At 41.6% G+C, this 10,714-nt stretch overlaps 1 non-coding gene across 1 annotated transcript; it reads left to right on the plus strand.

The window, feature by feature from the left end:
- The first annotated feature begins 1,771 nt into the window (after positions 1-1,771).
- On the plus strand, positions 1,772-1,934 carry LOC133769298 (U1 spliceosomal RNA). Its single transcript, XR_009867183.1, has one exon. It is a non-coding gene; the product is annotated as a U1 spliceosomal RNA (small nuclear RNA).
- The last annotated feature ends 8,780 nt before the right edge of the window (positions 1,935-10,714 follow it).

Below are 10,714 nucleotides of genomic sequence, written 5' to 3' on the forward strand. Positions count from 1 at the left end.
TGATACTTATGTGGGAGTAAGCAAGGAGTGCTGCAGTGTGGAACAGGCGTGCTGAGGAAACTGTGGGTATATTCAAAAAAGGTGAGGAAAAAGTTTTTTATTTTCTTATAATATTTATTTATTTCGTTTGAAAGGCAGAAGAGAGAAGACAAGGAGAGAGAGAAAGAGATCTTCCATCCTCAAATTGCTACAGTGGCCAAGGTTGGGCCAAGCTGATGCCAGGAACAAGGAGCTTCTTCTAGGTCTCCTATGTGGGTACAGGGCCCCAAGGACTTGGGCCATCCTCCACTGCTTTCCTAGGCCATCAGTAGGGAGTCATATTGGAAGCGAAGCAGCCAGGACTTGAACCAGTGCCCATATGGCATGCTGGCACTGCAGACAGAGGCTTAACCCACTGCACCACAGCACTGGCCCTGGAAGGGGAAGTTTTTAAAGGCAAAATGAGGAGGGTTACATAAGTTGTTTTGCTGTGTTATCGTTAGTGATAAAAATCAGTCACAAGGGTGGCATCAGCCCAGGGGTAGACAAGTAGTTATTGGGCAGATGTCTTTGCAGGAGTATTTTCTGTGTGAGGTTTCAGGGGCCTTTGTCCAAGGTTGTGGGTCTGGCAGTCTCTTGTGATAGTTTTTTTTTTTTTTTTTAAGATTTTATTTATTTGAGAGGTAGAGTTACAGGCAGTGAGAGGGAGAGAGAGAAAGGTCTTCCTTCTGTTGGTTCACTCCTCAAATGGCCTCAATGGGTGAAGCTGTGCTGATCTGAAGCCAGGAGCTAGGAGCTTCTTCTGGGTCTCCCATGCGGGTGCAGGGGCCCAAGCACTTGGGCCATCTTCTACTGCTTTCCCAGGCCATAGCAGAGAGCTGTACCAGAAGAGGAGCAGCCGGGACTAGAACCAGCACCCATATGGGATGCTGGTGCCACAGGTGGAGGAATAACCTACTGCTCCAGGGCACTGGCCCCTGTGATAATTTTTGTTATCAGGCACACATGTGTGAGATTCCCTCCATTATAGCCTCCTTGCTTTATGTATTATTTATTCTGAGGGGTTGACAAAAGTGACCCCTTTTTGATTCTGCTAACTTTCACAATGTCTTAAGAAGAATTTTTCTCCTCTGCTCTTTGGTTTGTGGTTCCTTAAAATAAGAGGCCAAAGACTAGAGTCATTGAAACCTATGTGTCTCTCTCTCTCCTTCAACAGTAGCTTTATTTATAGGTTCTGTGGACCTGAGTGATGTGAATTCTCACAGAGGTCTTGGCAGGCTTCCATGCCCCCAAGCTCTGCAGGTTCTGACAGAGGATGCCCTGCCAAGAAACTCACAGAACCACATCAAGGGGTTGGTGTGCCTGCTTCAAGGGAGTCTGTTCTCTTGACCAACAAGAGTTTGCCTATTTAGAGGCTTTGGGAAAGTCTTGAAGAAGTTTGGGTGCCTGCTTAGAATCCTTGCTCTGTAACATGGTAGCTTTGTGACTGGACAAGTTACTTGACCTCATTGTGCTTCCTTGTGTGAGGAATGGATAACACATCTTTCAGAGGGTTTATGGGTTTGTCATGAAGCTCAAGGAGCTTAAGCTCAGGACATCTCACTTGTACGGGCCCCTCACAGGAGGGCCTAGGCCTGTTGTATTGGTAATTTTGTAGCCTTGAATACTTCCAAAGTACATAATCCATGGTCTTTAGATTCTTGCAGGAACCCCTGCTTGTGAGAATGCACCACATGTGTAAAGCAGTTAGTCCAAGGCAGGGCCCATTGCAAGAACTTTATGAATGGTTCTTATACTTCCCTGGCAGGGGGATACCATGGTCATGAAGGTGTTTTTCCCAGGGTGAGGCCTATCCATTGCACTCCAGATGTGCTGACCCTTGCGATTTCCCCAAATGTGGGAAACTCGACTGCACAGTTTGTGGTAGTGGGGGACTGCATTTCCGCTCTCCCCTGAACAATAAAAATGAAAATAGTTCTTGTTGTTAGTGGAGGTACTTTCTTCCCATTATTACACCTCCACATAAACTTACCTCAGCTGCCCAACTGTCAGTGCCTGTATAGTTCTGTTCACAATTTGCTTCCCTTCTCTTTATAACGTTGGCTTCTTACCAATCACTCAGCACTTGCTGTTTTGCCAGTCTTATGCCGTTCCTCACTGCATCCCCTGTAATGATGAGAAAACAACGTCTAATGATTATGTTTTTCACAGAAATGATGTGACAGCAAAGAGAGTACATAAATAAATTGCCTGAGGCTCCTTGGTGTGACGGAGACTCAAAGTCCTGTTAATACTTAGCAAAACATCTAGCAGGACAGGCAAACAAAGGGCAGTTGAGGCAAAGCTGTGATGTTTTGCCAGTTGTTAAAATAAGAGGCCAATTGTCACTGACCATGATGTAGAGATGCTTCCCTTAAGAGCACGTGTATCTCAGAATTATCAAAGGGCTACAAGTCACCCTAATAATGGGCCTTTGCTACAAGCAGACAGATTACAACCCATACTTAGTCTTAAAAGATGCAACACTTTGCATTGCAGTTGTAAAAGGAATCTCGCTGGGCCATTTATCTTGACTCACGATCAGTTAAAGGGGATGAATGGAATGTCAGTGTGACTGACATGACACTCCTTCCTTGACATTAAAAAAGGAACTTGACTTAGATGTACCTAGGCACAGCCATTACTGAAGGCCTGTTGTGCATAAGGTGCCATGAATGGCGATGAGTGAAACCACGTCCCCATGCTTTCTATTACACTGTGCTGGTTGCTCTCTGAGCAAATGAAGAGAGCATGGCCATTAGGATTATGTGAACCTAGCTTAAGCCAGGCTCTGCTCTGTACTTGATTTGTACTTGATTTATGATTTAGACTATATAATTTTCCTAGATACCAAGTTTCTTTATCTGTAAACCGGGAACAATAGCACCTACCTGGCAGGATCACAGTGAAGATTAAATAAAAGCAAAAAGATGAAGTGTCTGAAACATAGCAAGTACCTAGTAGATGTCAACTCTTACCCCCTTCTGGAGGCGTATATCAGGAGTGAAGTTTTGGTTCTCTTAAAAACTGTACTTCTTCTGAATCTTGCATGATTTTTGCCGTTGAAGTATTCTGACTTGTTACAAAAATATACTGTTTTTGCCTATAAGAATTATAACAGATAAATAAAAAGAAAACATAGTAGTTAAATTATACATAATTCCAATATGTAGTTGTAACTTCTGTTAAAACTCTTGGGTGTATCATTCCAGAACATTTAATGCTTATATATGCATGTTATTAAAATATAATTATATAGCACATTATTTTATAACCTATTTTTAAAAAATACAGTACATCATTGTTATGGGAAGACCTTAGAAAAAATCTCTTTCATTATAAAATCAGGTAAAATTTTTCCGTAGTGTGGGAAGTTGTTCAGATTTACACCTTTTGAGTGTTGTTCATTGTTCGTAAGTTAAACCAAAATTCTGAAGCCTTTCCCAGAGAATGGCCACATAGTTGCTATAAGGATTAAGACTAGGTAACATCTTTAAATCCCTTTTTAAAGTGCTTTTTTAAAGAAATCATGCTTGGGGACCGGCACTGTGGGTAGCAGGTTAACTGCTGCATGCAGCACCGGCATCCCCTATGGGTGCTAGTTCAAGGTCAAAACAAGGCAAACAGATATTCGTGATTGGATATGGTTTTGGTACTGCAACTTTTGCCCTAGAGAGGTAACACAAATAGATAAAATAGTTCTACATTCTGTAATCCATCTTGGAAAAAATAATTGGATGGGCTCTACTGTTCAGATAGTTGAAGAATGTATCTAGAGGCCAAGAGGTACAAGCAGTACAGGTAAAATCTGTATATTACTAACTAAGGTGTTTAATAAGCAACTAGGAGAGAGTAGTACCATTGGACCATTGGCTATGTCTTGAGTCCTTAATATCCTTCTCATATCTATCTCATCTCATTTGTTCTCATAAAACAAAAATAAAAATAAAATATTGCCAAGAGAGAGACTATATCCTGGATTTAGAAAAAATTTAGACTATACTATCTTTCTATGCCAGGAGTATTAAATGAAGTTTCTGTGTTTAAATCTTCAGTGAAATTAGAGTTGGTACAGTGTTCTTTGGTCCCTGTATTCCCAGTATATTCTCACAAAAAAGGTGGAGATCTTTGCCAAACATAGCTTGCCCTTAGTTTGAATGTTGGGCATAAAATACTGCTTTTGCAAATGAGCTCTCCTACTATATGAGTTGAACTTCATCCTCCAAATTCATATGTTGATGTCCTAACCTACAATACTGCAGGGAAAAAAAGCTATAGGCCAGTACCCTTGGTGAAGGTCGATGCAAAAACTTTTAACAAAATACTAGTAAACTGAATCCAGCAACACATCAAAAAGATTATTCACCATTAACAAGTGGGGTTCACCCCAGGGAAGTAAGGATGATTTAACATAAACAAATCAATAAATGTGACACACCATATCAACAGAGTGAATGACAAAAATCATATGATAATCTTAACAGATTCAGAAAAGGCCTTTGATAAAGCCTAATGTTTCTTCACAGTAAAAAAAAAAAATAATAAAAGACTTCTGAACAAATTAAATATAAAGGGAGCATACCTTAACATAATAAAGACAATAAATAATAGGACCACAAGTAACACCATATTGAGTGGGGAAGAGCCAAAGACTCCCTCAAAGAAGGAGAATAAGACAAAGATACACACTTTTATCACTTTTATTCAATACAAATAGAACTGAAAGATCTACCTAGGCCAATTAAGTGAGAGGAAAAAATAAAGAGCTCCCATAGTGGACAAGAAGACGTCAAAGTGTTACTGTCTGCAGATGACATGGTCTTATATTTACAAAACCCTTTTAAAAGACTCCACCAAAAACTTTTAGAACTAATAAAAAATTAAGCTAAGCTTCAGTATTCAAAATAAATATTAAAAAAATCAGTAGTGTTTTATCAATCAGGAGGGAATGATCTTTAAGAAAATCAAGAGAACAACCTGATTTCCAATAGCTACAAAAAATATGCCTAGGGATAAACTTAACCAAAGAGGTGAAAGATCACTACAATGAAAACTATGAAACACTGATGGAAGAAACTTAAGAGGACATGAAGAAATGGAAAGATGTCCCATATTCATGGAGTGGAAGAATAAATACCATTAAAATGTACATATTACCCAGTGCAATTTACAGACCTCTGCAATCTGTATCGAAATATTGATGACATTTCTCACACAGCTAGGAAAAAAAAACACTCCTAAAATGTGTGTGAGTCCATAAATGACCCTGAATAGCCAAAGCAATCTTGAGCAAAAAGAACAAAGGAGAAGGCATTATATTACCTGACTTTAAAATATATCATATAGATATAGTAATTAATACAGCATGGTATGGACTGGCACTGTGGCTAAGCCTGTGCCTGTGGTGCTAGCATCCTATATGGGCACTGGTTCATGTCTCAGCTGCACCTCTTCTGATCCAGCTCTCTGCTATGTCCTTGGAAAACAGAAGATGGCCCAAGTGCTTGGCCCCCTGCACTTGAGTGAGAGACCCAGAAGAAGCTCCTGGCCCCTGACTTGGGATTGACCCAGCTCAGTTTGTTGTGGCCATTTGGGGAGTGAACCAGAGGATGTAAGACCTTTCTCTCTGTTTGTAACTCTACCTCTCAAATAAATAAATAAATAAATCAAATATTTTTTAAAAAACAGCATAGTATTGGCAAAAAACCAGATACATAGACAAAAGTAACAAAATGGAGGCACTAAAAGTAAACATATGCATTTACAACTAACTGATCTTTAACAAAGATACTAAGAACACACATGTGAAATAGGGTATCTTCAATAAATGGTGCTGGGCACATTGGCTCTCCATATGCAGAAGAAAGAAGCTAGAACTTTTCTTTCACTATGTACAAAAAAATCAACTCAAAATGGATTAAATGCCTAAATGTAAGAATAGACATTCTGAAATTACTAGAAGAAAGCATAAGGGAAACACTTCAGCAGAACTTTGGAGTGGGCATAAGTTTTTATTGTTTGTTTTTTGTTTTTGGATAAAACCACAAAAACACAGGAAACATAAAAGCAAAAATAGATGAGTGAAATTTCATCAAACTAGTTTCTGCACAGCAAAGGAAAGAATCAACAGATTGAAGAGACAACCCACAAAATGGGAGAAATATTTACAAGTTTTACATCTGGCAAGAGGTTAATAGCTAGACTATTGAGCTAGATGTTTGGTGCAGTAGTTGAGCTATCCCTTGAGATGTTGCATCCTGTAGCGGGATGCCTGGGTTTGAGTTTTGTCCAGTTTCTTAATTGCTGCAGGCATTTGGCAGGTGAACCAGCAGATGGAAGATCTCTCTGTCTCTCAAATAAATACTTTACCTATTAAAAAATATACATGGAGAACACAAACAAGTCAATATCAAGAAAATAAATAATACTATTTTAAAAATAGGGAGTAAGAAAAGGGAGTAAGTTTACACAAATTTTTCTCAAAGGAAGACATACAAGAGGCCAAAAGGTACATGAAAAAATGCTCAATATCACTAATCAGGGAAACACAAATCAAAACCACACTGTGGCGTTTTCTCAGTAAGATTGGCTATTACCAAAAAGACAAAAGTTAACAAGTGCTGGCAAGGATGTTGAGAAAAGAGAACTCTTGCACAGTGTTGGTGAGGATGTAAATTAGTGAAGCCATTGGAGAAAATTGTGGCGGCTCCTCAGAAACAAAAAATAGAACTACCAGCTGGCCCAGCAATGCCACTATTGGGTATATACCCAAGGGAAATAAAATCAGTCCATTAAAGAGACGTTTGCACTCCCATGGTTATTGCAACACTATTCACCACAACTAATAAATGGAAACAATCTAAATGTCCATCTTCTGATGTGTGATTGAAACAAATATGGTGCATATACTCGATGGGATGCTATTCAACCATTAAAAAGATGAGATCTTGTAATTTGCAACAACATGAGTAGAACTGGAGTTCACTATTTTAAGTGAAATAATCCAAGCACAGGAAAAAAGTACTGCATAGGGGCTGGCGTTGTAACGTAATGGGTTAGTTGCCTCCTGTAGTGCTGGCATCCATATAGATGCCAGTTTGAGTCCCTGCTACTCCATTTCCAACCCAGCTCCCTGCTAATGCACCTGGGAAAGCAGCAGAAGATGGTCCAAGTCCTGGGGCCTCTACAGCCACAGGGAAGACAAAGAAGAAGCTCTTATCCATTTGGGAAGTGAACCAGTGGCTGGAAAATCTCTATGTATCTCTCCCTCTCTTGTCTTTGCAACTCTGTCTTCAAATAAATAAAATAAATCTTAAAAAAAAATACTGCATGATTTCATTCATCTATGGAAGCTGAAAATTGATCTCATATAAGTTAAGGGCACAATTGAAGTTACCAGAGACTGAGGAGAATAAGGAGGAGAGATGGATGGGGAAAGATTGATTAACAGGTACTAAGTGATAGAGAAGAATAAGAAATTCTGGAGTTCTATTGCAAAGTAGGGTGACTAGATCATTTTAGTGTGCTAATATGGAGAAATCTCAGATTGTTAAGTGGAAGAATAGAGGTGTATCTATAGTACCTTATGGATTTCTTATAAATGATGGGAGATTTTTCAGTTGTATTTACAGAAAAATTATCTCTGAAGTCCATACAAGGGACTAGTAAGAGTGGTTATTGGCCGGCGCCGTGGCTTAACAGGCTAATCCTCCGCCTTGTGGCGCCGGCACACCAGGTTCTAGTCCTGGTTGGGGCGCTGGATTCTATCCCGGTTGCCCCTCTTCCAGGCCAGCTCTCTGCTATGGCCCGGGAAGGCAGTGGAGGATGGCCCAAATGCTTGGGCCCTGCACCTGCATGTGAGACCAGGAGAAGTACCTGGCTCCTGGCTTCGGATCAGCGAGATGCGCCGGCCGCAGCGGCCATTGGAGGGTGAACCAGCGGCAAAAAGGAAGACCTTTCTCTCTGTCTCTCTCTCTCACTATCCACTCTGCCTGTCAAAAAAAAAAAAAAAAAAAGAGTGGTTATTTATTGGTGGAAGGTAGGGACAGCCTAGATGAGGTGGAAGGGAGACTTTTCACTGTAATTATTTGTAGAGTTTTAGATTTTTGAATCAGGTGAACAGATAATAATATATAATTTGAAATGGAAGGAAGGAAGAAGGAAGAGAGGAAGGGAGAAGGAGAAGGGAGGGAGTATAGGGAAGGGAGAAAAGGGAGGTGAGGAGGAAGGAGGGAGGGAAGGAAGCAAAGAAGCAAGGAAGATTAGATTTCACCAGGGTCACAGGCTCCCAGAATTACATTTCCAAATGAGATTTTTGTCCACATTGAGTAAATCTTCATTCACCAGCTACATGAAACTTGTGTCACGTGACCACGTCACATACTTCTGAAGAATATTTTTAATTAATTGCCCTTTAATTACTCTTTAAATAACAGTTTTATGTTACATATTAATTTTATCCTAATGGAAATTATCTCAAATGGTTAACTTGTAAATTGTGTTAAGATTTATTTTATTTTATTTGAAAGGCAGGTTACACAGGGGGAGAGACAGAGAGAAAAATCTTCTATCCTCTCGTTTACTCCCCAAATGGCCAAAATGGCCAAAATGGCCAGGGCTGGATGAGGCCAATGCTAGAAGCCCAGAATGCCATCCAGTCTCCCAGGTGGGTGCCAGGGTCCAATTATTTGGACCATCCTCTACTGCTCTCACAGGTGCATTAGCAGGGAACTGGATTGGAGCTGAAGCAGCTGGGGCTTGAACCAGGGACCACATGGGATGCCAGTGTTGCAGGCGGTGGCTTATCCCACCATGCCACGATGTTGACCACAAAAATATTTTTTAAAAACTTAAATCGGGGCCAGCACTGTGGCGTAGCCAGTGGAGCCGCCGACTGCAGTGCCGGCATCCCATTTGGCACCACTTCGAGTCCCAGCTGCTCCACTTCCAATCCAGCTCTCTGCTCTGGCCTGAGAAAGGAGTAGAAGATGGTCTAAGTACTAGGGCCTTTGCACCCACGTGGGAGACCTGGAAGAGGCTCGTGGCTCCTGGCTTGGGATCGGCGCAGCTCCGGCCATTGAGGCCAGTTGGGGAGTGAACCATCAGATGGAAGACCTCTCTCTCTCTGCCTCTCCTTCTCTCTCTATGTAACTCTGATTTTCAAATAAATAAAATAAATTTAAAAAAAATATACAAGGAGGCTGGTGCCATGGTGCAGTAGGTTAATCCTCCACCTGTGGTGCTGGCATCCCATATGGGTGCTGGTTCTAGTCCCAGCTGCTCCTCTTCCAATCCAACTCTCTGCTGTGGCCTGGGAAAGCAATAGAGGATGGCCAAAGTGCTTGGGCCCCTGCACCCACATGGGAGACCTGGAAGAAGCTCCTGGGTCCTGGCTTCGGATCAGTGCAGCTCTGGCCATTGCGGCCATTTGGAGAGTGAACCAACAGGTGGAAGACCTTTCTCTCTGTCTCTTCCTCTCACTGGCTGTAACTCTACCTCTCAAATAAATAAATAAAATCTTTAAAAAAAATACAAGAAAACTTTAAATCTTGTAACCATGAATTTTCATTTTTCTTTAATTTGCTTTTTAAAACTTTTAAGATCTTAAGAGTAGAATGGTTTGGATGTTTTGCTAAGTGGTTCTGTGCTCTGGAAGGCAGTCTGTCTTCCTTAGATAAATATGTGGGGACTGGCACTGTGGTGTAGCAGGTAAAACCACCACCTGCAGTATCAACATTCCATGTGGGCTCTGGATCCAGTCCCAGCTGCTCCACTTCTGATCCAGCTCCCTGCTAATGGTCTGGTAAAGCAACAGAAGATGACTCTTGGGTCCCCGCACCCATATGGGATGCCTGCACTGCAGGCAGAGGCTTCACTTACTCCATAGCGCCGGCCCCATTTTGTGATTGTTCTAGCCAATATGCCAGGGCTCTTACATCGATTCAAATTCAGTCTCATGCCCATCCATGGATCAGTTGCTGTGACTCTGATTTGTTAGACCTGAATTACTAGCCTATCCACTCCAGCTGTCTGTGGTTGGCTTACATGAACTGCATGAATTGAGCACTTGGGAGGGTAGATATTCAAGAAAAACTGACACGTTATTAAAGTGTGAGGAAATGATGCAGGATAGGCTACCAGCAGATTTCTGTGACAGGCCCCTCAGATTAATCTCATTCTTTCATTTTTTTTTCCTGTGTTTGTGACTCCATGGGATCTTAGGTTCTGCGGAAGCGTCGCATGCACTAAGACCAAGGAGGGAATGGAAACCCTGGATTTGTGCAGTGCTCTGTTCTTTCCCCGTTTCTCCTGCTACTACCATTTCTTCAGCTTCCGATTTTATCAGGTTTTATGGAGGAGACAGAGTTCAAAGCGTAGGCTTCCACAGGTAGGTCACTGTTGACGACAGACAGCACTTTCATCCACTGATTCACCCCTCAAAATCACATTATGTGTTTTTAAAAAAATATTTATTTATTTATTTGAAATTCAGAGTTACACAGAGAGAGAGAGAGAGAGGTCCTCCATCCGATGGTTCACTCCCCAATTTGGCCTCAATGGCCGGAGCAGCGCCCATCCGAAGCCAGGAGCCTCCTCTGGGTCTTCTACGCGGGTGCAGGGGCCCAAGGACTTGGGCCAGTTTCCACTGCCTTCCCAGGCCACAGTGGAGAGCTGGATCAGAAGTGGAGCAGCTGGG

Source organism: Lepus europaeus, chromosome 10 (genome assembly GCF_033115175.1).
Source record: "Lepus europaeus isolate LE1 chromosome 10, mLepTim1.pri, whole genome shotgun sequence".
Lineage (NCBI taxonomy): Eukaryota > Metazoa > Chordata > Mammalia > Lagomorpha > Leporidae > Lepus > Lepus europaeus.